This window comes from Mandrillus leucophaeus, unplaced genomic scaffold (assembly GCF_000951045.1).
Source record: "Mandrillus leucophaeus isolate KB7577 unplaced genomic scaffold, Mleu.le_1.0 Scaffold811, whole genome shotgun sequence".
Taxonomy (NCBI): Eukaryota; Metazoa; Chordata; class Mammalia; order Primates; family Cercopithecidae; genus Mandrillus; species Mandrillus leucophaeus.
The window spans coordinates 82,176-108,991 of NW_012108820.1; the positions used below are offsets into that span (position 1 = coordinate 82,176).

Below are 26,816 nucleotides of genomic sequence, written 5' to 3' on the forward strand. Positions count from 1 at the left end.
AAAAAAAAAAAAAAAAAAAAAAAGAAAAGACTTTGGGGGACGGTACAAAAGGCATGATTGTGCTTTGAAATGTGAGGACATAAGATTTGGGAAGGGTCACAGACAGAATGATATGGTTTGGCTCTGTGTCCCCAACCAAATCTCACTTTGAACTGTAATAATCACATGTCAAGGGCAGGAGCAGGTGGAGGGATTGGATCACGGGGGCAGTTCCCCCGATGCTGTTCTCATGATAATGTGAGTCTCATGAGATCTGATGGGTTTATAAGAATCCGACATTTCCCCTGCTGGCATTCATTCTCTCTCCTGCAGCCCTGTGAAGACATGCCTTCTGCCATGATTTTAAGTTTCCTGAGGCCTCCCCAACCATGTAGAACTGGGAGTCACTTAAACCTCTTTCTTTATAAATTACCCAGTCTCAGGTATTTCTTCATAGCAGCATGAGAATGGACTAATACAACTACTTTTAATTTTAATGTCCAGTGGATCTATCCACAGAATACAGGACAACCATGGAAAGTCTCATCTTCAAATTTAGAATATTAACACAAAACCATATGGTCTTACGATAATGAGTAATATGTAATTAACAAATCCAGTAGAAACAAAGATGCTCTACAAATTATTTCTCTTTAAAGTCATTGTGAAACAAAGGTGTTAATCCTGCACACAAGTACAGACACAAACTTAAGAAAGATAAAAATATCCTGATACAAAGGAGGGGTTGGCAAACTTTTCCTGTAAAAGACCTGACAAGCAAATACTTTAGGTTTTGAGAGCTAACAAACAAAATGAAGGATATTATATAATTACTTATATAATGAGACAAAAAATTCCATAATTCTTATCGATGCAATTCAAAATATTATAGAAACAATAACAGAGTACAACTTTCTGTAAGACAGGTTGACTAAGGAGAAGACTGAAACTCTTCTGGGGACAATATTTCACTTAGTTGGGATTCAAAGTTACTGTTCCCTATCATGAGAATCAATCACAAATGTTCACACATTCTAATGTTTACCTTGAATACAATAAATTTCATGTTTGAAAATGTCTTTTTTCAAAAGTACTAATTAGGTGCTACTTTATACTGACAGTAAATCACAAGTATATGATTTCAATTCAGCATAATCATTGTTTGGAAGGCATTTAAAGGATTTACTCTTCTCTTAGTATTTACCTTTTAGCATGTCATTATTTGCAGATTAATCATTCCAATTAAAGGTTAAATAAAAAGTGCCTCAACTGCACAGTTAAATGGAAATTTCCTTGGCACTTACATCAAGTTCTAAAACATGCTGCTGAAGCTGTAGTTTGAACTCAGAAAACACACCTATTGCAAACTGGGTAGGAATGGAGACTTTCTTTGTTTTAACTTATAACAGCATGGAAAGCTATATAAAATGACTTGATATTACTTGTGAGTCAAAGAATAGTGGTTGCCATTGAAATAACTTTACTGCAGTATTAGTTTTGATACAAGAACTGTTTTGTCTTGTAATTTTAGGTTGAATTCATTAAGAAATACTATTGAGTCTGCATCACAAATTGATTTCTAAAGCCATTCAGCATTCAATATTCAGATTGACAGCAGTTTCTCACATTCAGAAAAATTTCAATCTCACTTCTAAATTCAAAAGTTTGCAATAAAACCTTACAACTAATAAGCCATCAAACTGCTGTACAGCAGGGCAAGTGAAAATATTCAGTTTCTATTTCTGACAAAAATTCCTAGAACTGACAATGGCTAGGTCCACAAGAGCAAATGCTGACATTACTGGTTCAATATTACATGATAGATTCAAACATTCTCTGCAAAATACCTTCTATGAAATAAAATAAGTAACCATAGACTCTAAACATCTTACACTTTCACAGCTTTATAAATTTGTCCACCTGAATTTTTTCTACTCTACACAAATTTTTACCACCATCAGTTATAATGCATCTTAGCAGACTACACTTCACTCAGGTTGCAAGCCATTAGTGTTTTCCTAACTTTTTGAAATATCTTTAGCTATTCTACACACACTATTCATTAAGATTATTTAATAACTTCAAACTCAGCCTTGACTTTTCAAATAAACAACTGAGCAGTATTGGTAACATCTGTCAACTCATCAAAAGCCAAGGAAATCCACTCAAAATCATTTGCCTTGTTTTTTAATTGATTATTGATGTCCTCAATTCTTTGAGTAATTCTTCTTGCCAAAAGACTAATAGTCTAAGTTTACCTTCTCCGGATACAATTCTGCGCCTGTTGTAACCAAACACAATTTAGTCACTTCACTACTGAGAAATGACTTCCTTGCCTGCCTAACAAATGAGCCACTTGGAAGTTTACTCTGGGTGCAGCCTGATTTTTATTTTCTAATTCTGTGAAGAAATTCTACTGGAATAAGATATTCCTTTTTATATTTTCTCATTTTTCTGACCATTAATTTCCTGTGAGTTGGGAATATTGTGATGAATGCAGAGTCTGATAATATCAGTGTATACTGTATTTAACACAACTATAGTGTCACTGCATAATACAATGCCTTGTCATAATTCAATAATCTATGCTTCGGCGTGCTTTAAGAGTAAAACATTCCAAGTCTATTTTTTTCATCTTTTCTTGTTTTGACATGATGTGTATGCACTGATAATAAAGTAAAATGTCACAGCACAGTGATATACATGGCACTTAAAACAGTGATTACAGATCAGAAACAGCAGTGCAAAAGCAATGAGAATGCCACATGGTTTCTGTCACACCCCTCAACTTTGCCATTCCAGCACAAAAGCAGCCAGACACAATTTGTAAACAACTACATACGGTTGTGTTCCAATAAAACCTTATATGTGGACAATGAAATCTGAATTTCATTTAATTTCCACATGTTACAAAACAGTATTCTTCTTTTGATTTTTCTTCAACCTTATAAAAATGCAAAAATCATTCCTGATTCATGAGCCATTCAAGAACAAGTGGCAAGCTGGATTTGGCCCCTGGACTGCAGTTTGCTGACTCTTGCTTTCAGCTTCTATCTTAAGAATCTAGCAGGGGAAGCAAATTAAACCAAAAGAAGCAGAAGGAAAAATGTAATCAAGTTAAGGGAAGAAATCAATGAGATAGAAAACAGAAAAACAAGAGAAAATTTCAATGTAGCCAAAAGCAGGTTCTTCACAAAGATCAATAAAATGAATAAACCTCTAGTAAGATCGACCAGGAAAGGGAGAAAAGAAAACACACATTACCAAAACAAAAAATGAAGGCGGTCTATCACTACAAACCTTGGAGCTACTGAAAGACAAAAGAGGGTTTAACGAAATGGACAAATTCTATGATGGTCACATAGCAAAGCTTGCCCAAGAAGAGATAGAGTACTTAATCTGAAAAGTCCGATATCAATTAATGAAATTGAATACAGAAGAGGTAGAAATATTTCCAATTTTTTTTTCTTTTTTGCCAGAGTTCTTTTGGCTATTCAACTCATATTTTAAAGCCAGTGATAGCCTTACACCAAAAATCAGACAAACATCTTATCAGAAAATTACATATCAGTATCCCTCACAAACATAGATACAAAAAAATCTTCAAATTTTAGCTAATCAAATCCAGCAATATGTAAAATGGATAATGTATTATGACCCAGTGAGGTTTATCCTAAGAATTCAAGATGGTTCATTTTAAAACCAATCAATTTTAAGAGAATAAAAATGAAACATTATAAATCATCTCGATACAGAAAATATATTTGACAGAATTCAACATAATTCATAAGAACACTTAGCAAACTAAAAATAAAAGACAATTTCCTCAACCGAGTAATGGACATCTATAAAATACGTACAGCAAGCATATGTATTGTGAAAGACTAAATGCTCCCCAAGATCAAGAACAAGACAAGGATATTTGCTCTCACCCCTTCTATTCCACATTAGAACTGAGGTTCTAACCAGTGCAATAAGGTAATGCAAAAATAAAAGGCATGCAGATTGGAAAAGAAGCAAAGCTGCTTTTATTTACAGAAAACATGACTGTCAGTGGAGAAAATCCTAGGGACTCTGCAAATAGCTCTAGAACTAATAAATGAGCTGTGTAAGGTTGCAGCACACAAGGTCAGTATTCAAAAATCAATCTTATTTCCACATACGAGAAATAACCAGAAACTAAAAACAGTAAAATTATCCAAAAATATTAAATATTCTGGGATAAATTTAACAAAATATGTGCAAGACTTGTAACCTGAGAACTATTAAAACCTAAGAGAATTAAACATGACCTAAATTAATAGATGTGTGTGTATTTGTTTATGAATAAAAACACTCAATACGGGTAAGATGTCAAATTATCTTGAAAGTAACCCATAGAGTCAATGGAATCCCAATCAAAATCCCAGCAGCCTTTTTTGGAAAAATTGACAAGTTGATTCTAAAACTTAAATGGAAATGAAAGAACACAAAATAGACAAAAGTTTTGAAAAACAGTAAAGTAGGAGGACTTACTAACACAGACGTATTCAGGTGGAGTACTTCTAAGGGGCTGAGGGGAAAAATGCCTGTTGGGGGTCGATGTCAACTACATGATTTTAAAATTTACTATAAAGTTACAGTAATCATGGCCGGGTGCGGTAGCTCATGCCTGTAATCCCAGCACTTTGGGAGGCCGAGGTAGGTGGATCACCTGAGGTTGAGAGTTTGAGACCAGCCTGATCAACATGAAGAAACCTCGTCCCTACTAAAAATACAAAATTAGCCGGGCGCAGTGGGGCATGCCTGTAATCCCAGTTACTCAGGAGGCTGAGGCAGCAGAATCGCTTTGACCTGGGAGGCAGAGGTTGGGGTGAGCCGAGATCCCGCCACTGCATTCCAGCCTAGGCAACAAGAGCGAAATTCCATCTCAAAAAAAAATTAATAATAAAGTTATGGTAATCAAGACAGTGTGGAATTGACATAAAGACAGACACAAAAATCAGTGAAAGAAACCAGAGAGTCAAGAAACAGATTCATACATACAAAGCCAACTAATTTTCAACCAAAGTGCCCAAAAAAATTCAACGAGGGAAGGACAATTTTTTCCAGCAAAAAGGTCCTGAAAGAAATTGGCTATCTATATGCAAAACAAAAACTGAATCTCAACCCTTCTTTCACATCACGTACAAAAATGAATTATGGATTAATGGATGACTGACCTAAATGTAAGAGTTAAAACTATTACTGACTCAAATGGATGACTGACCTAAATGTAAGAGTTAAAACTATAAAGCTTCCAGAAGACAACCTAACCCAACGTACTTTTTTTCCCACCAGTTCCCCAAGCCCCAGTTCCCATGGGGCAATTTGAAAAGGGCCATGTAACATCTGCAAAGGAAGTAGTCTGAATTACAGGAGGGGAGGCCTAAGCTTAGAGAACCTGCATCTATGAAGTTTTATGCTTCTCTATCCCTGTTCCAAAGGGAGATACTGTATCTTCCAAGGCTATACGCAAACCTGACCTTTGCTCTGGAGAAAGACACTCTCTCTTTCTACCCTCCAAGGCTGTTCAACTTGGTACCTTCCTTCATCCTAGGGAGCCCTTCGGCCTCTTCTATGTTGTCCTTTTGTCATGTATCACATGTCTTTGTCTTTCTTGGTTCACTCTCTTACCTTTATGGAGCACATTTTCTACAGAAGGGAGATAAAATTTTTGCAACTGTGCATGTCTGTAAATACCTTTATTCTACCCTCACACTTCAATGAGAATTTGCCTGGCTACTGAAGCTTAGCTCGGAAATAATTTTCCTTGAGGATTTTTACGGCATTTCCCTAATACCTTTTAGATTTCAATACTAGGTTAAGAAGACTGAAGTCATTTAAATTCCTAATCTGTTCTATATCACTTGTTTTTCCCCTTTTCTGGAAACTTGTAGGATCTTCTCTTTCACATGAGTTTTCTAAAATTTTTGATGATGTGCTTTGAAATGGGTCTATTTGGGGTTCTTTCAATGTAGAAATTAATATCTTTCCATTTTAGGAAATATTCTGAATTATTTCATCGAAAATTTCTTTCCATTTTTTTTTTTTCTGTTATGAAATGCCTTTTATCCAGGAATTAGACTTCCTAGGCTGGTCCTCTAATTTTCTTAGTTTTTCTCTCCTTTTTTCCATCTCTCTGTCCTTTTGCTCTACTTTCTTGGAGATTTTCTCAACCTCATATTATAATCCTTCTTTAGAACTTCTTCCGTTTTTGCTGAGGTATATAAAGTCTTAAGTGTGCAGCTCAATGACCTTTTACACTGTGCACATACACTGCGTACACCCAGGCAACACCCGCTTCAAACTACAGAACACTTCCAGCTCCCCAGAAGGATCCTTCATCCCTCCCAGTCCGTACTTTAATCACCATTCTGATACCACAGATGAGTTTTGCCTGCTTTTTAAAAATCAGCTTTGAGGTATAATTTTCATACAATTAAATCCACTAATTTTAAGTGTACAAGTTGATGAGTTTTGAAAACTTTACAAACTACATAACCACCACGACAAAGGTAAAGAACGTTTCTATCCCCCCAGAAAACTCCCTTTTGCCACTTTGCATTCGACCTCCGACTCTCACCATGTCCTCTCCTGTTTCCTTCTCCCTACACAGGCCCACCTCACTCTACCGCGCCTCATTCCGCTGCACTTCGCAGACACTATTTCACAATTTGAAGATTCGTGGCAACCGTGCATCCAGCAAGTCTACCGGCGCCATTCTTCTGACAGCATGTGTTCACTTCTGTCTCTATGTCACAGTTTGGTAATTCTCACAATATTCCAAACTTCTCCATTTTTATTCTATCTGTTAATACATAATGTTACCGTGGTAACTGTATTGGGGCACCAGAAACCATGCCCTACAGAAGGTGAATATCATTGATAAATACTGTGTTCTGGCTGTTCTGCCAATAGGCTGTTGTCCTGTCTCTCTTCTCCTCCAGCCTCCCTTTTCCCGGAGACACAATACTGAAATTAGGCCAGTGAAGAATCCTACAATAGCCTCTAAGTGTTCAAGTGAAAGGGAATAGTTGCATGTCTCTCACTTGAAACCAAGAGTTAAAATGACTAAGCTTAGCGAGCAAGGCATGTTGAAAGCTAAGACAGGCCGAAATGTAGATCTCTTGTGCCGAAGAGCCAAGTTGTAAACGCAAAGAAAAAGTTCTTGAAAGAAATTAAAAGTGCTATTCCAGTGAACATATGAATGATGAGAAAGCAAAACAGCCTTATTGCTGATATGGAGAAAGTGTGAGTGGTCTGGACAGAAGATCAAACCAGCCACAATATTCCCTTAAGCCAAAGCCTAATCCAGAACAAGACCCTAATTGTCTTCAATTCTATGAAGGCTGAAAGAGGTGAGGATGCTGCAGAAGTATGAAGCAAGCAGAGATTGGTTTATGAGGTTTAAGGAAAGAAGACTTTTCCACAACACAAAAGTGCAAGGTGAACCAGCAAATGCCAATGCAGAAGCTGCAGCAAGTTGTCTAGAACTAGCTAAGATCATTGATGAAGGTGGCTACACTAAACAACAGATTTTCAATGCAGACAAAACAGCCTTCTATTGGAACAAGATTTCATCTACGACTTTCCTAGCTAGAGAGGAGGAGTGAACGCCTGGGTTCAAAGCCTTAAAGGACAGGCTGGCTCTCTCGTTAGGGGCTGATTTAGCTGACGACTTGAAGTTGAAGCCAATGCTCATTTACTAGTATGAAGATCCTAGGGCCCTTAAGAATTATGCTAAATCTACTCTGCCTGCGCTCTGTAAATGGCATAGCAAAGTCTAGATGACAGCACATCTGTTTACAGTATGGCTTACTGAGTATTTTAAGCCCAACTTTGAGAGTTATGGCTCAGAAAAAAAGATTCTTTTAAAAATACTGCTGCTCACTGACAATGCACCTGGTCACCAAAGAGCTCTGATGGAGATGTACAGAGAGATAAATGCTGTTTTCATGCTTGCTTATCCATTCCACAGCCCATGGATAAAGGAGTTACTTCAACTTTCAAATCTTATTATTTAAGAAATACATTTTGTAAGGCTATAGGTGCCATAGATAGTGAACTCCTTTGATGAAACTGGGCAAAGTAAACTGAACACTTTCTGGAACAGAGTCATCCTTCTAGATGCCAAGAAGAACATTTGTGATTCATGGGAGGATGTCAAAACATTAACACTAACAGGAGCGTTACAGAAATTGATTCCAATCCTCATGGATGACTCTCAGAGTTTCAAGACTTTAGTGGAGGAAGTCACTGCAGATGTGGTAGAAATAGCAAGAGAACTAGAATTAGAAGTGGAGCTTGTAGATGTGACTGAATTGCTGCAATCTCATGATAAACCATAAACGGGGTAGAGCACAGTGACTCACACCTGTAATCTCAACATTTCGGGAGGCAAAAGCAAGAGGATTGCTTAAGACCAGGAGTTCAAGACCAGCCTGGGTAACACAACAAGACCCCATCTCTACAAAAAATTAAAAAAAAAATTGAACGGATGAGGAGTTGTTTCTCATGTATGAGCAAAGAAAGCGGTTTGTTGAGCTGGAATCTACTCCTGGTGAAGATGCTTGTGAACACTGTTGAAATAACAATGAAGGATTTAGATTACTACATTATCTTAGTTGATAAAGCAGCAGCAGGATTTGGAGAGGATTGACTCCAATTGTGAAAGAACTGCTACTGTGGGTAAAACGCTATCAAACAGTATAATTGCATGCTATGGAGAAATTTTTCACGAAAGGAAGAGTCAATACATCCACCAAACTCTGTTGTTGTCTTATTTTAAGAATTGCCCTGGGCCAGGCACATTGGGTCATGCCAGTAATCCCAACGCTTTGGGAGGCAGAGGCAGGAGTATCACTTGAGGCTAGATGTTCAAGACCAGCCTGGGCAACATAGCAAGATGCCAATTCTACAAAAAAAAAAAAAATTAAAAATTAAAAATTAGTCACATGGGCAGAGAACGCGGGTCCACGTGTGTGATCATCCGTGCATCTAGCCTTTGCCCACACAGCTTTCAGTCACGGCCTCCGGTAATGCGCACGTGGAAAAGCCCGCCCCTGACTTCAAGGCCACAGCCATGGTGGATGGCGCCTTCAAAGAGGTGAAGCTGTCAGACTACAAAGGGAAGTACGTGGTCCTCTTTTTCTACCCTCTGGACTTCACTTTTGTGTGCCCCACAGAGATCATCGCATCCAGCAACCACACCGAGGACTTTCGCAAGCTGGGCTGCGAAGTGCTGGGCGTCTCGGTGGACTCTCAGTTCACCCACCTGGCTTGGATCAACACCCCCAAGAAGGAGGTAGGCTTGGGCTCCCTGAACATCCCCCTGCGTGCTGATGCGACAAGACACTTGTCTGAGGATTACGGCGTGCTGAAAACAGATGAGGGCATTGCCTACAGGGGCCTCTTTTACACTGATGGAAGGGTGTCCTTCGCCAGATCACCGTTAATGATTTGCCTGTGGGACGCTCATTGGATGAGGCTCTGCAGCTGGTCCGGGCCATCCAGTACACGGATGAACACAGAGAAGTTTGTCCTGCTGGCTGGAAGCTTGGCAGTGACAAGATTAAGCCCAACGTGGATGACAGCAAGGAATATTTCTCCAAACACAAATAGGCTGGCCAATGGGTAGTGAGCTTGTGCCCCTACCTAGGTGCCTGTGCTGGGTACCCACCTGTGCCCCCACCTAGGTGCCCTGTGCTGACCCAGGCAAGGCCAGACCTGCCCCTCCAAACGCCACAGTGTGGGACCCTGGAGGGCCAGGCCAAGGCCTTCTCATGCTTCCACCTGGGAGCTGAATAGTGACGCCCTCCCCAAAGCCTGCCCAGCCGCACACAGGCCTAGAGGTGACCAATGAAGTATTAGGGAAGGAAAAAAAAAATTAGTCACGTGTGGTCCTAGCTACTCAAGAGGCTGGGGCGGGAAGATCGCTTGAGTCCGAGAGTTTGAGGCTGCAGTAAGTTATGATGGCACCACTACACTCCAGCCCTCCAGCCTGGGTGACAGAGTGAGGCCCTGTCTCCAAAAAAAAGAAAAAAGAAAAGGAGGAGGAAGAAGGAAGGAGGAGGAGAAGGAGAAAAAGAAAGAAGAGGAAGGAGGAGGAGGAAGGAAGAAGGACGAGGAGGAAGAGAGGAAGAGGAGAGAAGAACAAGGAGGAAGAAGAAATTGCCACAGCCACCCCAACCTTCAGCAACCACTACCCTGATCTGTCAGCAGCCATCAAAAGACCCCCCACCAGTAAAAACATTAAGACTTGCTGAGGCTCAGATAACTGTTAGCGTTTTTAGCATTTTTTAGCAATACAGTCTTTTTTAACAACAGATGCTGGCAAGGCTGCAGCAAAAAGGGAATACTTATACACTGTTGGTATGGAAAGCAGTTTAGAGATTTCTCAAAGAACTTAAAACAGAACTACCATTTGACCCAGCAGTCCCATTACTGGGTATATACCCAAAAGAAAACCAATCATTCTACCATAAAGACACATGCACTCATATGTTCACTGCAGCACTATTCACAATAGCAAAGCCATGGAATCAATCTTGGTATCCATCAACAGTGGACGGGGTAAAGAAAACGTGGTACATATATACCATGGAATACTACATGGTCTTAAAAAGAACAAAATCATGTCCTTTACAGCAACATGGATGGAGCTGGAGGCCATTATCCTCAGCAAATTAATGCAGGAAGAGAAAACCAAATACTACATATTCTTATATACAAGTGGGAGCTAAACATTGGGTACTCCTAGATATAAAGATGGCAACAACAGACACTGGAAACTAACAGAGGTGGGAGGGAGGCAGGCGAGGGTTGGAAAACTATCTTTTGGCTACTACACTCACCGTCTGGGTGATGGGATCATTTATATCCCAAACCTCAGCATCATGCAATATAGCCATGTAACAAATCTGCAGACGTACCCCCTAAATCTAAACTAAAAGTTAAAAAATGTTTAAGTCTTTTTAAATTGAGGCATGTACATTTTTTAGATGTAATGCTATTGCACACTTAATCAACTATAGTATAGTGTAAACGTAACTTTTATATGCGGTGGGAAACCAGAAAGTCTGTGTGACTAGCTTTATCGCAATATTTGCTTTACCAAAATGGTCTGGAACAAAGCCCACAGCATCTCCGAAGTATGCCTGTAGTTTTGTCAGTTCTAGAATGCAAAATAAATAAACTCATACAGTATGTACTCTGATTTCCTTCATTAGAATAATGCTTTTGAGATTCAACTACGCCCTTATATGTATCAGTAATTACTTTTTATTGCTGAGTAGTATCCCATTATATAGATATACTAAAATTTGTTTATTCACTCACCAGTTCTCCATAGGGCACTTCACAGAAACAAATCACAAAAGTACAGGACATATCATTTACCCAGGCTTTATTTCCACTGAGTTTACATCTAAAATTACAAGATACAACGAAAACAATCCACTATGAGGGAGAATACAACATAGAGCAAAATTAAGGCCTTTATCTAAAGTCCTTGATAATCCATTAGATAGCTACTGTAAAATAAGCACATTTAAAGACATAGGGACAAGAAATTTTAAAATAAATAAGCTTACTTGAAAAATAATCAAAAAGAACTTCTGGCATTAAAATATATAGTCACTGAAATTAAAAAAAAAAAAAACTCAGTGGACTGAGGAAGCAAGAGCTTAGACACAGATGAAAGGAGAATCAATAAACCAGAAGACAGAGCTGTAGGAACTGACCAGAATGCCGTATATACAGAGAGAATAAGTAATAAGATTAAGAAATGCAGCAGAGTAGAAAGAGAAGATCCATCATATGTCTCTTATGAATTCCAGAAGGAGAAAAAAGAATGGCAAAATTCAAAAATATAGTGGCTGAGAATTTTCCAAAACTAGCAGAAGACAACAATTTTCAGTTTAAAAGCAAATCAAAGTTCACACCTAGAGACAAGGCAGTAAGACTGAAGAACATTTATAATGGAAGGAAATGACAAATCATATACAAAGGAAAGAAATTATATTGATAGGTAACTTTTCAAGAGGAACATCGGGAGCCTGGAGACAGTGAAATAATATCTTCCAAGGGGTAGGGGGTTGACAACCTAGAATTGCATACCAAACCAAGTTTATGTTTGATAAAGGCCACATAAAAATTTCAGATAGAAAAACCTGGGTATGAATCCAGGCACCATAAATTTTTAGTTGTGACCTCAGACAAATCATGTAATTTCAATAGGCCTCAGTTCTGTCTACAAAATAGGAAAAATAGTATTTATCGTAAGGTTACTTTAAAAATTAAATGTGATCCTATGTTAACATCACTCCTCACATACAACACTGAATCAATGTAAGGAGTATTTTTACTCTACACTCAACATCAATACAGATAAATGAAGCAGTTCATTTTTCCTCTGAAAAAAGAAATCAACTGATTCAATTTTCGTTAAAAATTTCTAGAAGCTATACTATAATTACTTTTAGTCACAATCTTGAAATATAGTTTTTTTAAAAATCTCCTTTACTATAAATTAGAAGAATTTCTAGGACTTTTTAAAATGTCAGGTTAAATCTAAAGACAAAATATTTTAGCAATGTCTAATATTTGACAATATGTCTCTTATTTTGAGTTTATTATGTATTCAAAAATAAATTAAGCATCTTCTTACAGTATTTACTGCTGCACTGATGCAGCAATGCTGCCCTATACAGAATGCTCCAGGTAATATCTTCAAGGAGAGTTCTAGGCTCAGACTGAGAAGAGCTCAGTCCAAGTTCATGCTCAGACCAAGAAGGAATACTGCTTTATCTGGTCCCAGATAATTATTTTTTTAACTGTTTCATGACTCAGATCTAAACACAACACATCAAGTCAACTCCTCAGCTACATCTCCAACCTTTCTGTTCTCTCCTTTAAATCTACCATCACCCACAACACACACACGAACTTTCTCTCCCAACATACTTTAATTTTTTATCTCATGCCAAGACTAAGACACATAATTGAAAAAATGAAAAGCTAGCTTGTATCCAGAACCCAACCCCACCAGGGACGTCACTCATAATTCCTATTACAAATGGAATCATATTTATCATTCTTTTGTCTCCACAGTAATGGTTTTTAAAGAGGAAACAAACATTTTTTAAACTAATTTTATGTGAATGATGTCAATCTAATTGTTATACTTACAATACATACGAGACTAAGAAAATAATTTCTGCTTTAAACTATTTTCATTCTGACACTTCCATATTTTTCTCATATTGTTCCTTTTCCTCCTAAAAGTTATAAATTCCTGAAACTAGATGCCTATTTCAGAAACACCTAAGTAACCTGAACTATAGCAATGTGAACTAAATAACACTAGAACAGTGGTAAGCAAAACAACAAAACAAGTTTTATTTTCAATATTTTGTACCACAATGAATTTTATCAATATGTCTAGGCTTTACATGTTTAATGAAAAAAAAAAAATGCTTCTCCAAATCACCAAAGTTCAGTTTATGTCATACAATGGCTGCTATAAATAAAAGCAATTAAGGAAACACATAACCACGATTTCTCAAATTAATGCATCTTGAAGTGCGTTTCAAGGGTAATAAATGAAGCTACCATGTGAGTACAAATCAACAAAATAGTTAATTTTGAAAACCACAATACCTCCCATCTCTTTATATTGGGTAACCGTCTCAAGGACTACAGTTTGCCATGAATAACAGAGAAAACAACTTAATCACAAACCCAGACATTACAGAAGAATGTATGTAGTAATGAAGCCTTTTCATTTATTTTTTACACATACAGAAATCACTCTCAAATATTTAGAAACAAAAAAAAAAACTGTTCATAAACATAAAAGAATCTAATATATTAATATCGGATTCTAAGAGCTTAAATGTTTCTCAGAAGTGTAACCATTACAGTAATTTCTGCTCATGTTCCAAATTCTACTGGCAACTTTAAAATATTACAAAGGGGCCGGGCGCGGTGGCTCAAGCCTATAATCCCAGCACTTTGGGAGGCCGAGACGGGCGGATCACGAGGTCAGGAGATCGAGACCATCCTGGCTAACACGGTGAAACCCCGTCTCTACTAAAAACTACAAAAAATTAGCCGGGCGAGGTGGCGGCGCCTGTAGTCCCAGCTACTTGGGAGGCTGAGGCAGGAGAATGGCGTGAACCCGGGAGGCGGAGGTTGCAGTGAGCTGAGATCCGGCCACTGCACTCCAGCCCGGGCGACAGAGCGAGACTCCGTCTCAAAAAAAGAAAAATAAAAATAAAAAATAAAATAAAATAAAATAAAATATTACAAAGGACAGAAAATGTGGATCATCTGTTACTGTGTCTCAAGATGACAGCTTAAACTAAACCTGGCCAGCTGTGGTGGTTCACGCCTGTAATCCCAGCACTTTGGGAGGCAGAGACCAGCAGATCTCCTGAGGTCGGGAGTTCAAGACCGGTCTGGCCAACATGGCGAAATCCTGTCTTCACTAAAAAAAAGTACAAAAATTAGCCAGGCGTGGTGACAAGCGTCTGTGGTCTCAGCTTCTCAGGAGGCTGAGGTGGGAGAAGCTTGAACCCAGGAGGCGGAAGTGAGCCGAGATAGCACCACTGCACTTCAACCCGGGCAACAAGAGTAAGGCTCTGTCTCAAAAAACAAAACAAAACAAAACAAAACAAAAAAAAACCAAAAACCACTATAAATTTTATCTTAAGTGCGTAAATACCCTTTTTAGCACCAAAAGTAATAGTAGCGACGTTTACTGAATGCTAACTCCCCACCAAGTAATACAATAAAAATGTTTTTCTGGGCATTATCTAATCTAATCCTTATAACACTACAAAACAATAACAGTTACCCATGATTTAACAGAGCAGGTGACTGAGGCTTTAAAGAATTTAAACAATTTGCCCTTAGAGCCTGGATTTGAACCCAGATGTGTCTAACTCAGAGCCTGTCCTCCTAGCTCATTACAGTTTACTGCCTCAAATTCCTTTAAAGTTACGCAACTAATCTAAAAATAAATATAAAAGGCTTATTAACAGAAATAAAGATATTTTGTTGCCGTTGCCTATTTAAATACTACTTGTTTTTTAATTTCATAGTGCTTTGAACAACATAAAACCTTTCAAAGGCATCTGCTTCATATTACTTTATTTTATGAAGTATGTATGTATGTATTTACTTATTTATTTTTTAGACAAGGTCTCGCTCTGTCACCCAGGCTGGAGGGCAATGGTTCAATCTTGGCTCACTGCAACCTCGAACTCCCAACCTCCTAGTCTCAACCAGTCCTCCCACCTCAGCCTCCTGAGTAGCTGGGACCATGGGTGTGCGCAGCCATGCCTGGCTAATTTTCGTATTTTTTGCAGAGATGAGGTCTTGCCATGTTGCTCAGGCAACTTGTCTCAAACTCCTGGACTCAAGCATTCTGCCCCTTTCAGTCTCCCAAAGTGCTGGGATAACAAGCAAGAGCCACCACACCCAGACTCAAGTAGTCTTTGAACAAGTAATTTTATTATCATATTTACTTACTCATCCATTCATTATCCAATCTAAATTAATTAGTAAGCACCTACCACATTAAGCAAACAACCTATGTATACATAAAAAACAATGTAAGGCCACGTGGAGTTTACTAACATAAAATGCTTGACTTCAAATATCTAACAATGCAGAGAAAATACTAGTATAAAAATACCAGGAATTATGTGTTAAATGCCAGTCATCCATATTCTCACATAAGTAGGTAAGAAAAAAAAAAAAAAGTCACTACTGATTCTCTCTCTCATTCATTTCTCTTCCTACTGCCAAAATCACCAGGAAAAATGGAAAGAGGAAAACATCAGACAGAAAAGAATACTAACATATAAAGACACTCATAGAGACATAGGAATAAACGAGAATAAAGGAACAAGTTATTGAAATACAGCAAATGAAGTTATATCGTTTGTCCCTCAAACACATAAAAGCTAAGAAAATAAGAAATAAAATACATTGTTTTTTGGAGACGATTTCCTTAAAAAACACAAGAGTGTACCAAAACTAGTCTGAGCACTGATTAAAATGTAACATCCTTTGAGAGAGGGGCCAGATCTTAGACAGGTATCGTGTATCATTTGGTGCACTGTTTGACATAAAGACACGCAATAATGTTTCTTGAACTGAAATGCAAGACACATGTGTTTGATAAATGTCCATAAAATCACCATTCTAAAGAGTTCTATAATACCCTGGGAAGTAAATACAACTGGGGGTCAGCAACTAAGCATTAACTTCTTTACAAAATGCAAAACAATACTCAGACATGATTAAAAACTATAAAAAATGTTTACTAAAAACAGCTTCATAGCAAAATATTAAAAAGAGTAAGATTTCAAACCAAAGCTCACTTTTTAATAGGCTGCTTAATAGGAGCTTTTACAATTACTAATGGACAGAACAAAGTTACAAAAGGACTTAAAAGGTCATTTACTCCTTTGCCCTCCGTTCAATTAGGACCACAATCAAACCATACCCCAGCAAGAGAAACATATCTAAAGACATCCAGAGAAGATTAGACCACCTTTAAAAACTATTTCATTTTTTTTTTAAACTACTCTCATAATCTATGCCTTGAGTTTATCTGGCAAATGCCGATATCTCACTTTCATCAGGTATTTTAGGGCACAATTTCCCTGGGAAATAAGTATAAGTATAGTTATCACTGAAGAGTAAAACATTTAAAATAATGTTGAGCCAGGTGTGGGCACATGCCTGAAATCGCAGCCATTGGGGAGGCTGAGACAGGAAGGCTGCTTGAGCCCAGGAGTTGAAGGCTGCCGTGAGCTATGACTGCACCATTGCACTCCAGCCTAGGTGACAGAGTCAGACTCTGTCTCTAAAAAAAAATAAAATGAAATGAAATACTCTTGAGCACATTAAAATATAAACATATTTTCATTTACAGATGTTAACTATCAGTGAAATCACACATCAGTCCAGACATGAAATACTGTCAGAATTGAAGAATTTTAGAGCCATTGGGCTCTCAAATTATCTAGTGGAACTTCCTGTTTCTTTGAAGATGAAAACAAGGCAAAAACACATTAGTATTAATGCCCTATACAATAACATTTTATAGCATTAAAGGACGTTTTATTTAAAAAAAAACATGATTAGTCCCCAGACTCAAATCATCACTTTGTAATATAACTACTACCTGATCCACCTGCTTAATGTGGTCAGGTAAAGTCACGGAACAGGGCCTTTCTATCAGACAGAACTGGCAGTCCTGCCACACTGTTAGTAAGGAAGCGGGAGAAGGAGAAATGTTGTGAGTTGTTGAGCACTTTAGGGTTTACCTCCACTAAACTGTTTCAACTTCCCAAAATCAAATAAAATAGCATTAACACCTCATATGAAATAAGGGTACAGATTTGGAGACCTGCCTATGATCATACAGGAAGTTGTAGAAACAAAATTAGACAACTTACTTGCTCTCCTTCTTGTCCTCTCCTGTGTTATGCTCTCTCCCAGTTCTTCTTCCTCTCTGCCTCCTAACCAGGGCCTCATTTGTAGGCTCCTCCCACAAACACATACACACAACTCTGTCTGTTTGGTTTTTTTTTTTTCTGACCCGGAATCTTGCTCTGTCCTCCAGGCTGGAGTGCAGTGGTACGATCTTGGCTCACTGCAACCCCTGCCTCCTGGGTTCAAGCGATTCTCCTGCCTCAGCCTCCTGAGTAGCTGGGACTACAGGCGAGCGCCACTACGCTCGGCTAATTTTTGTATTTTCAGTAGAAATGGGGTTTCACCATGTTGGCCAGGATGGTCTCAATCTCTTGATCTCCTGATCTGCCTGCCTCAGCCTTCCAATGTGCTGGGATCACGGGCGCGAGCCACTGCGCCCAGCCTACACACATCTCTTAAGTGAGAGTTCCACATCCAAACCTCTTCCTTTTTCTTTTCTACTCATTACTCCAATGTGAGCTGGTCTATTCTCCCCTGTAGCTTTAACTACTTATCTGTATGCAAACTTCTAACTCCAGCCTGCTCTCTCTGAACTCCAGACTCAAATGCATCGCCACCTGAATATCCCCCAGGAACCTCAAACAAATGCTTACAACTGAACTAATATCTCTTTCACCCTAACAAAAAACCAGCTCCTCCTCATCTCAATCAGGGGGTTCACTATTACCTCAGTCGTGCTAGCCAGAAAATGAGGACTCAATCAGCTGAGAGCTCCAAATCTCTCTAACTCCCAACATCCAAACTCTATCAAGTCATACCAATTTTATCTCTTAAATATTCCCTGAATCCATGTCTTTCTGTAACTCCAACGGCTTAGTTCAGACTCTCTTTATTTCTCTACTGGACTTTGTTTTTTCCTATTATACAACTGGCTTCTCTACTGCCTATAATCTTTCCCCTCCCAGGTCCATTCTCTACACTGGAGCTGGAATTATCTTTCTAAAATACAAACTTAACGACACCACCACTCTAGCTAAAATTCTTCAATGGCTGCCCCATGTCAAGAAAAATTCTAAACTCTGAACACGGTGCCAAGTACTTTAAAATCTGGCCTCACTCACTAATGGTGAGCATTATGGGATCTGGTCATTCAGAACTACCTAGCGTTCCCCAAATACAAAATACTCATTCTTCAATCTATCCTTTGTTCGTGTTGTGCCATCCATTTGTCCTAGAATGACTTTCCTCTTCATCACTCCAGTGAAAGCTTATTCAACTATTTTAACACAAGTTAAAAGTCAAATCATACTGAAGGCCTCCCCTGACTTTCGTAGACAGTCAGGATCTTTCTACTAATTGACAGAGAAAATGGTGAGTGCTTGAGATCATGACCAGACCCACCTGGGCTGAAATCCCAGGTTTACACTTGACCAACCATGATTTTGTGCAGGGCCTCTAAAGCCTGTTTCCTCATCTCTAAACATCAGTAACTACTTCACCAGCTGTTTTGAGGATTTACTGAGGAGCTGCATGCAAAATACTCCACACAGCACCTGACATATTCAATAAATGTTACTGTTAGGTGATTATTTCCTCTGGGCTCCTATAGCAACTTGCACATATCTCTACCACGCTATTGGGATGATATGACTGCCTACGCAGGATACAGACTATCTTTTTTCATCTCTTTATTCTCACCACCTGGCATAATGCCTGGCACATAGGTTCTTAACAAATTTTGAATGAATACTTCAAACCTTATATTCTATCACATAACGCCTCAATTTTGTTTTCTACCTGTCTTACTAAACCTACTTTCCATCCCCTCCTTGTACAAAATTGCTACCTCAAGTAAAATTTACACAGGTCAACTTCATTTTAATTAAGAGAAAGTTTTATAGGATTTGTGGTCTTTTTGTTTGTTTTTAAACACACACACACACAAACTCACAATAATATCAACAATTCTCCAACTTACTCCATAAAGCAGCACATTTCCAGGATGGTTATCTACCTATTGAAAAATTTTAAAGGGTCGTCAAGGAAGGTTTTCTAAATCTGTGTCAGCTTCCTTCACCACCAAGTCTTGAGTCAACTCTAAGGACTCAAGTGTACTCCTGAACATAAAAAATATATAAATAATTAATTAAATAATTAAAACATGGTATTTTTCTTTCCGAAAACATGCTGAGAAATTCTGAATAACACTGGAATAATCAAAGAATTATTGCTTTCTACTGCTAAAAAAAGTATGTTTTTAAAAGTTACTAGTAATTTAAAACTGAACTAATCAAAGTATGTGTAGGCAGTGTTCAGGCTGGCAAGGGGGGGTGGGGTGGAGCACCCATTTCACAACCTTGAACCTCAAAAAATAAAATGCAAAAATGCTAAAAGTTAAAAATGCCAGATCCCACCATATAATAGCAATGACATCTTTTTATCTAATTCTACACTTAACCTTTAAACATTACGGCCCTTTGAGTAATTACCAATTGATGGGTTTAATATGCAAATACCTCTGAGCTACTTTAAAACAAACATGACTAACCCAGAAATAAACGTATCCAGGAAAAGAGAAAAGCCTGTGAAAACACGGTTTCTCGGGTCTCACATCCAATGTATGACATACATACGGTTCTGCACCGAGAGGCAGCAACCTGCGAGGGTCAGAGGCGCCGAAGACCCGAGGCCCTGCAGCTTGGGCGGCTGCTCATCCCTGAGACTGTGCAGGGCGGTGGCCCAGTCGGGGTGGGGCTGAGCGCTGTAGCTGGGGCGGTCCCAGCGACTGGGCTAGAAGCCCGAGGCTCACCTCCACTTCCCTTTCCCAACGCACAGAGCCCAGGTCCGCGACCACCCAACAGCCCTCTCAAGACAAAGAGAGATTTTTTTTTCTGTCCCGGTCCGCTCAAAGTTTATCAGTCTTTCCCGGCGGTCGGGGCCGCCGGGCTTTGTAGTTCGACAGTCCGAGCTACCCCGCCAAGGCCGCGAGCCCGAGGAGTCACTGAACTACAATCCCCATGATGCACAGCGAGCCTGGCGCTCCCGCGCCCCTCCCAGTCCCCGCACGGGAGCCAGCGCCCGAGGAACCCCGCAGCCCACCGCCCTGGCGTTTCCGGCGGTGGGAGGCCGGGAGGGGCTATCGGCTAAAGCCCCGCACTACCTGCTGTATCGCTCGAGCCCCTGTCCCTCGGATTCATTACCTAGAAGGCGCAGGTCCGGGCACAGCCGGCGATGCGGTCCAGATGGGTTGGGGGTGGGGCGCAGGCCGCCGCCGCCGCCGCCGAGTCCGTTAGTTCGCGACGTGCGTGAAGAGGCGGCGGCTGCGTAGGGTTGCCATGGCAGCCCCGGCCGCGCGGTGGGTGCAGCGCGGGAGGGAGCGCGGAGGCTGTGAGTCCGCTCTGGGGCGGAGCTTGGGACTCCAGCCCAGGTTGCCGGGGGAGGGAGGTGCAGCGGCGCGGGGTGGGAGAGCAGGGAGACGGTGACATTGAGGAGGACGTGTGGCCGACTGAGCTCTGGTCGTGCTTGATGAGCCCGCCTCCACCGCGTCCAGCCCCCGTGGCGGGGCACCTTCGAGCCTGCTGTTTTCGGAGGGGATGCCAGTGGCGTCGAAGGAGGGGCACCGGGGCGTCGCAGCGCCCTTCCCCCGCCGCCTGTCCAGGCTTCCACCGCTGGGTCTGCCCCCATGGGGTGTGTGGATCCTACGCCACCTCAGTATTTTTCTGCAGTCAAACCGAATTGAAGTCTTTCGCACCCGCTTTCTCCATTCTCTGGGGAGTGGAATGGAAAGGAATCCTTCGATAAGATGGAATGCATATGGCCTTTAGAATTATTCAGGAGGTTTTAGAACTTGCAAATGGCATTGCTTTCGACTGAGTTTGGATTTATGCTGTTTCTTGGGCAATCGTTTGTGGACTCTAGGATAAACAGGTTAAGAGCGTGGGCTTCTAAAACGAATTCTTAGTTCACGTCCTGCCCCTATACTTGGTAGCTGATGACCAGGGGCGCGTTTCTCACCTCTTAACGCTTTGATCTGCAAAAATGGAGATATCCATCTTGCAACTCTTGTAAGAAATACATGCATTAATACTGATGAAGCTCTATAAAACAAAGCTTAGCATTTAACAATAGCTATTAAATATTAATTATTTAATCAATAGTGATAAAAGAATAGTGGTTGGCCGTCGGGAAGGAGTTTGAGAGAATTTTTTGTAGTGATGAAAAAATTCTATAGCTAAGGGTTTCGGTTACAGAAGTATATGCATTTGTCAGAACTCTTGGATTGGAACATTTAAGATTTGTACATTTCACTGCATGTAAATTTACCTCAAAACAGAACATAAAAATGTGTTGTTATTATTATTAGAGCTATAGACTGTAATAGAAACCACAGAGATATTCTAAGCCCAATCTCTAGATTTTATAGATGAGAAAACTGAAGTCCAGAGATTTAATAGAAAAAAAGAGGAAGGGGAGTGAATTCGTGACCTTGTCGTTTTCTGGTAATGAATATCTCCTGAAAAATTATGGTTGACAATAACAAGGCACTATGCCTGTAATCCAGCTGAGTCATCGTACCACAGAGATTTTCTTGAACTTGACTGAGTCCCTTATCCACCTTTTGTTGTTCCCCACGGACAATGTCCTCTCAAGGATTGCACCGTCACTTCTGGCTCTCAGTTCTTGCTTTTTCTGAACACTTAGACTTCTCCACATATCACCTCTTAAAACTCTTTTCTCTCTACTCCTGCTGACACATAATGTCGAAATCAGCGCCTTTTCTTTGGTTGTTTCTATAGCCAACTCTTTGGAAGGTTTGGAGCAGATGAGTGGTTTTAAATTAAGGATGTAAAAAACCTAAAATTAGAAATTCCTGCTCTTAAAAGTCCCTCAGTTCCTCCCGTGATATTTTTATCCACTTACCCCCATTTTTTCATCATTACCTGTAACCTCCCACTATCGTACTATCTCTCTGGTCCCATCTGTCCCCTCCTCTCTTCTCTCTTTATACAACACTTTTATTTTTATCTCCTAATCTGTGCCGTTATAGCTACCTACCATTCCTAAACTGTTTACCAAAGTATTTTCCTATACAAAGTAACTTCCCAAGAGAAACTCTGGAGCCAGCTATTAAAATAATTTTTTTTACGTATGTATCCTCATGCTCTATTTGATTCAGTCCACAGTGTCACTGCTCAATAAATATTAAGCAGCTTAGGTACATGACCTGTTGATACGGTTTGGCTGTATCCCCACCCACCTCTCATTTTGTATCGTAATAATTCCCACCTGTCAAGGGCAGGGCCAGGTGGAGATAATTGAATCATGGGGGCGGTTTCACCCCCTACCATTCTCGTGGTAGTGAATAAGTCTCGTGAGATCTGATGGCTTTATAAATGGGAGTTCTCCTACACAAGCTCTTTTGCCTGCCACCGTGTAGGAAGTCTCTTTGCTCTTCCTTCATCTTCCTTCATGATTGTGAGGCCTCCCCAGCCATGTGGAAGTGAGTCCGTTAAACCTCTTTCCTTCATAAATTACCCTGTCTTGTGTATGTCTTTATGAGCAGCATGAAAACGGACTAATACACCTGTGCTTCTTACCTTCACAGTGGGTTCACTTATGAAACCCATTTTCTTACATCCATAATGGTGGTTTACTCTATTTAGTATAAAGGAGGAAGCTATGTGATAATAGCTGGAATCTGCTGTCGAAGAAAAGAAACCAAAGTAACCATAGCTTGTACAGAAGAAATGACAGCACTTAAGAGATGAAGTCCGGAATAAAGTCTGGGTATTAAGCCAGAGGACATCCTTATAGGAACTTGAACCTGTCACCTGCAGCAGTGTGGCCACAACTCTGCATATGTAATGAGCATGTAAATAAATTCTCCTTTACTCCTGGAGAAGATGTTACGGATCTGCTATACCAGATGAACACATGTTTGTAGTAGGGATAATAGGTTCACCGGATCCATCTATCCCTGATCTGGTTTCCCTTGTGACCAGTCGCTTGTCTTTCTTTGCAAGGCAGCGGGCCAGAGTTGTAGTGCAGCCTACAGCCATGATGAAGTCTCCAAAGGCAAGGTCCCAGTGCATAACGCTCCTCGTTTTGTGAAGCCAGAATCCCAGAAAATCAGCTCAGCAGGACAGGCCACTTCCGAATGGATGACAGCAGCACAAACAAAAGTTGCTTTGCAGTGAGTTGGAGGTGGGCAGTCGCGGGAGGGAAGACCACAAGCCACCGAAGCACAGCCTTAAAATGCCTCACATGGCTGTGGACAGGTAGGAAGGAATAAGGACCGATGGTAAACCATAGTTCATTGTTTTCACCAGATACTTTGGACCTGTTCAAGTCATAGTTAAACACCCTATGCAAAAGCAAAAGATGGAGCTGAAAGTAGTAGCACACTAATCCACACAGGCAGTGTGGTCGAGAGCCACCACCCTCATTTCCAGCGCATCTGGTTTACAGTTGAGGTCTTTCCTCAGTTCTTGGAGTTCTTGGCCTCTCTAGCATTTGACTTTGCTGACCACCCTCCTTGGTAGTCCTTGACCTTGGATCTCTCCAGAACTTTCCAACCAGACTTCACTGTGTTATTCACCAGCTCTTTTACCTGCTCCTTAAATGTGAGGATAGTTGCCAAGGTTCAGTGACTGCACCTTCTCCATTCGCAAGCTTCCGCCTCGGCCATGGTTGACGCTCCAATTTCTCTTGCTAGTTCTGATCCACAAGTTCCAGCACTGCACAAGCAGGACTACTCTTCCTTAACTTGTTCTGTTACTTCTGTTCTCTTCTCCTGAGATGCCAGCCCCTTACCCCCTAAGGTCTACGTATTCTGAAAACAAACCTTCACATGAAGCCTTTCCAGATCATTCCTGCTCAGTAGTCATATCACCCTGCTCTGTGCTCAGAATATTTCCTGTCAATCTCACTCCCTGGACAGCTGACCATACTGCTGAGTGGCTGCTCATCTATTGTTTACTCATTGGGTTTTTGTCTTTTCTCACTACATTTCAAGCTCCTCCAACGTGCATTTCTGGGTATTCTCAAAAACACCTTCATAATACCTGACATATAATAAGGGCACAGTAAATGTTTTTGATTGGTAGTTCTTTTAACTTTTCCCCTTAGCAAAACCTTCTTTATCCGGTAGCTGTCCCTCTTCTACTACTATACAGGACATTTACAGCCTCTTGATATAAATTTCCCTGAAGCCTATAGAACTGTGGGTCCCCATACATGTTCAGTGGAGGAGAGTACCTTGGGAGGTAATTCCTTAAGTCGCTGTTGCTGTGGAAGGAATTCAGTATGTAAGTAGCACTGAATTGCAACGCTCAGGCCCTCTTACCCGTGAAGATCTAGAACAGAGTTTTCCTCACTGTGGGTCACAGCCTATTAGTAGGTCATGAAGTCAGTGTGATGAGTCTCTTCCAGCTTTGTGATATTTAAAATGTGATAAGGCAAGGTAGTGTAGGGTAAAGTAGAATGCAGTAGAAAATGAAATCCAGAGGGGATGTGCATGGTTAGGATCAAGTATTGTATGACAGTTACTGAGCTGTCATCTTTCAGCTTCAAACCTACCCTCTGTCCTCTGGTTTTTGGAGGTGGGGCTGGAATTGTGCAAACCACATTTCTCCTTTGTCATCTGCGTGGAGAGGTGGGGGCAGCACAGCAGGACCAGAGGAAGAGCACAAGGCTGGAGGAGAGGGAAGCAACTTGCTCCTTCCTGATGGCCTGCTCTGCTTGGCAGCATCACTCCTGCCACAGACTTTCAGCCTGGTAGAGCTTCTACTTGTCTCCAGCCTCTTATTGTATCTCAACCAGCCTCATCGCGTGTCTTCTTCCTGCACCCCAGAGCATTACCCGCAGCAGCAGCCAGCCAGTGTCCTCCTTCAGGAGCCTGTGCCCCAGCTTCAATGGGCCTTTCCTGCAAACCCCAACCTCCTCTCCTCCCTTTGATCTCCAGCCCTGTAGGCAGGAGCGGCTTCTTGCAGTTATAACCTGTGTGTTACACCAGTGTTCCTTTTTCAATTTTTCAGTCCTTGAACATCTGTCTAATCAATTCCCTGTGCTAAATTCTTGCTCTTAAAATACCTACTTAAGTTTCTTTTTTCCTGACTGGACCCTGACTAATATGGGTTGTTAAGTAAGATGTACTTCCTGCCATAAGTGTCCATCAAAAGGGTTTAAGAAACACTGCTTTGGAGGATTGGGAGTTCTTAAATAGCCAGATGACCTGAGATGCAGCTAAGGGGCCAGTCCTAACATGCAGAGGTACTCTGGATTTCAGGTCCATGAAAAGCAAAGATCCTGTTCCACTACAGCAGTTGTCACTGTCGGACCCCAGGCCCAGCCTGGCCTGTAGGGATCACTAGCGGTGAGCCTGCAGTCGTCCATCAGAGTTTGGCCTGAACCCATATGGAATCTGACCTCTCTCAAACATGCAGAAACTCAGCTTCTTTACTTGCTACAGTTTTACCGTTATTAGCAAGTGAGAGGAAGCAGAAAGTGAATGACGAAGAAAGCCAGGAACTAGTACCAGAGACCTCATACCGTGAAATGGAACTTGATTGAGTGGAAGAGAAGGATTTAAAAGGTAGATTTTCAAGGTGTGAATTTTCTCTCTCTTGCTGCCTTTTCTCGCATGTAATCCGAAGAGATAGTAGACAAGAGGAGGAAATTAAGAACCTTATACTAATACCTAATACCTATGTTTCTGCCTTATCCAGTCAAAATGAGGTTTTTGCTCTATTTTATTCATGAGCTTACTATACTTATGCCTCAGTCTCCCATTAGAAGTAAGACTCACTTAATCACATATTCCTAATATAAAGAACTGCTCCACATTTCAGGAACTCAAAATATTTCTTACGTATGCCAAGATAAACACAAAACCTCTTGGCAGCAATTTATGAGGATTCTCCTTGCTTATGATTTTGCATTTCTTTATGCTAATGCAGAAATATGAACAGAAAACCCAGGACTTGTGGCTGTTAAGTGGATTTGTAACACTTGGAGTGTTGTGGGCACATAACTCAATGAATGAATATATAGTCATCTGTGATAGCTGGAGGAATCGTATTTTCATTGAGCACTGCAGTAAGTCATTGCAGATACTGTACTAGATACTAATACATTAGCAACACTTTTTTCACCTAACTGTTTTAGGACTTTGCGTTTGGCAGAAGAATGCATAACTCAAAGTGAATTACTCAGGCAAACGCTGGCAAGAGTTACTTCATTTGTGCCATGCAAAGAATCTTCTAGTGAATTGAAAAGCATGTCACCTTCTGATTTACCCACTGAAGCATGTTACAATGTAGGTGGCATGTCACAGAGAAAGAGCAGCTTGTGATCAGGTTTTCTAT

At 40.4% G+C, this 26,816-nt stretch overlaps 1 protein-coding gene and 1 pseudogene across 2 annotated transcripts in view; one reads left to right on the forward strand and one right to left on the reverse strand.

Moving 5' to 3' along the window:
- Positions 1-20,838, reverse strand: part of KATNAL1 (katanin p60 subunit A-like 1) — a gene marked incomplete at its 3' end in the record, with an annotated part of 102,652 nt that extends 81,814 nt beyond the window's left edge. The window contains exon 1 of the mRNA XM_011967845.1: positions 20,652-20,838. The remainder of the gene's footprint in view (positions 1-20,651) is intronic.
- Positions 8,986-9,838, forward strand: LOC105530324 (annotated as a pseudogene). Its single transcript, XR_001004631.1, has one exon. The product of XR_001004631.1 is annotated as a peroxiredoxin-2 pseudogene (transcript).
- Positions 20,839-26,816: the final 5,978 nt, after the last annotated feature.